Here is a 2,701-nt window from a genome sequence, read left to right on the forward strand (position 1 = left end):
AGCTATAAATTCGTCATTGTTATTAGTTGAAATAACTGCAGTTACTGCGGCAGAAAACTTTCATTGCAAGTTCACACCTTGCTAATCTTTAATTTGAAATGATTGACCAAAAGCCCAGCAAATTAAAAGGGATGATTAGAGGTTTCATCAAAATCGGACCTAGTATGAGAAAGTAATTGAAACACGGTGTCGCATCCTTTCAGGAAATAGTGATATCAGTCGAAACCGCCAACAAATCATACAAAGATTGTTACACCTCTCCCTAGTTTGATAACAATTATGTTATCAATATATCTCTATTTCCTACGAAATCGAAAAGAAAACTTGCATCCTGTCCGTCATGTTTAGCTTGTTTGTGATGTACTGATTATCTAGCTATGGTCGTCATGAAGAAAATGATTGTACACGAAGTTGCTTAATCACTGACTCAAACATGAATTATACGATATGAATTGTGTGTGTGTGTGTGTGTGTGTGTGTGTGTGCGTGTGCGTGTGTGCCTGTGAAACCACAGTTTCAAATCAGTAGGGGGCAGAATTTTATTTCTTTGCAACTATGAGGCAAAAAAACTTTCACTTAAGGCACCATTGTTTTATTTAGAAATGTTAGCAGCCCGGGAGGATTTATATAACTGCAGGAATTTTGAAGAAGGGAAAATTAACCCAATTATATCTAATAACAAAGATTTTTTATTGAAAGGGAAAATGACATTCAATGCAGATTTATATATGCGGAATGTTTATCATTTAGAACAATTATTTGATAAAGAATCTATAAGACCAATAAGTGATTTTCAAAGTTAAGGTTTTATACAAAGGAGAGAGAGGGCGCTATGGACTGAGACGCACGCGGCAATTTCGTTTGTCTCGCAAAAGTAACAAAATTTCACCAAATTGGGACGTCTACTTCATTTTTTCGGGTCTCACATTCTAACAAAACGACAAAGTTAGAAACATCGCCTGAGGATGGACCAACAAAAATCTGCTCGGCCGCAACGGTTAGCCGCTACAAAGGCAAAAAACTATGGTCCTTCTGTGAGAAAACCCGCAACCCAGGTACGTGCAAACAGCCCGTCAAGTCCGAACCCGAAGGTCACTAACCCTACGCCCATGACTCCGGCCGCTTCCCAGCGAGAGTCGTTGGAAGGCCAAACAGCCAGCGATGCGGAATCTGTTGAACTGGTGCCTGATGACGTCACAAATATGGCTGTCGCATCCACGACGGTAACCAACCCAACGCACCCAGATCGAGGCACCACTATGCCCGCCGACAAGGAAGCACCGGCCTCTGCACCTCCCAATGTGCAAACCCCTGGAAGCTTGGACGCATATTTCAAGGAAGCTACCAGCGGATTCAATAAAATGATCCAAGACGCTGTCGACAAGTTCCTTGGAAGTTGAGCGATCTTGAGGCCAACATTGAAGCTTCTATCCAATTTGAGAGCAAACGGGTCGATGATCTCGAAGTCAAACAAAAGGAAATGGAAGGTAGAATGAAAAGAATGGAAAAAGAAATTGCCGAACTCCGCTCCGAAGTATTGAAGAACAAAGCGGAAACAAACAAAACCGAAAGAATATCTAGGAGGAATAACATCCGCATCGTGGGAATCCCTGAAACACCAAATGACCAGAGGGAAGACTGCGCCCACATCGTCGAAGACATCCTGCGGTCCAAATTCAAGATGACCACAAAGGTGGAGCGAGCTCATCGTGATGGTCGCAAGGTGGAAGGTCGTCCCAGGCACATCTTGATAAAGTTTCTCTCATACAGAGAAAAAGTAGATGTCATCCGTCGTGCCAGGGAAATCCTAAAGGACGAGCGATATTTCATGATTCATGATCGACGACTTGACGCAGACTGACCTGGAAGAAAAACAGAAATGGAAGAAACAAGTCCAAGAAATGTACAGCAAAGGTACCAAGTTGAGATTCTATGCCGGAAAATGGCGCCAAACCGGAGGCGCTCCCTTTAATTTCGAGTGAGTAGTCATCTCCTATATACATTTCTTATAACTTCAACTGAAGTTTTGTGTACCCTACAGAGAAGATTAGTAACATTGGCCCAGTTGTACATGATTATGATATGACAGATACTTATTGTCCAGCATGAGTAACTCAGAAATCATAGTTTTAGGTATACCTACTGCACTAAAAAAATTCTTACAACCTCAACTGAAGTTTTGTGTAGCCTATAGAGAAGATCAGTAACATTGGCCCAGTTGTACATGATGATGCTATGATAGATACTTATTGTCCTACATGAGTAACTCAGAAATTATATTTTAGGTATACTTATTGCACTCAAAAATTCTTATAACTTCAACTGAAGTTTTGTGTACCCTACAGAGAAGATCAGTAACATTGGCCCAGTTGTACATGATGATGCTATGATAGATACTTATTGTCCTACATGAGTAACTCAGAAATTATATTTTAGGTATACTTATTGCACTAAAAAATTCTTATAACTTCAACTGAAGTTTTGTGTACCCTACAGAGTAGATCAGTAACATTGGCCCAGTTGTACATGATGATGCTATGATAGATACTTATTGTCCTACATGAGCAACTCAGAAATTATATTCTAGGTATATCTATTGCACTCAAGAAGTCAATGATGTTGGTTTAACTAAAATGTGCGTATTGGTTTTTCATTAGGTATACCTATTGTGATCAAAAATTCAATGACGTTGGTTTGGTTA

At 40.1% G+C, this 2,701-nt stretch overlaps 1 pseudogene; it reads left to right on the plus strand.

Moving 5' to 3' along the window:
- Positions 1–1,109: 1,109 nt before the first annotated feature.
- Positions 1,110–2,045, plus strand: LOC139727955 (uncharacterized; annotated as a pseudogene).
- The last annotated feature ends 656 nt before the right edge of the window (positions 2,046–2,701 follow it).

This window comes from Diadema antillarum, unplaced genomic scaffold, assembly GCF_040938485.1.
Source record: "Diadema antillarum isolate AM-2024a unplaced genomic scaffold, OU_Dant_1.0 seq00000160_RagTag, whole genome shotgun sequence".
Lineage (NCBI taxonomy): Eukaryota > Metazoa > Echinodermata > Echinoidea > Diadematoida > Diadematidae > Diadema > Diadema antillarum.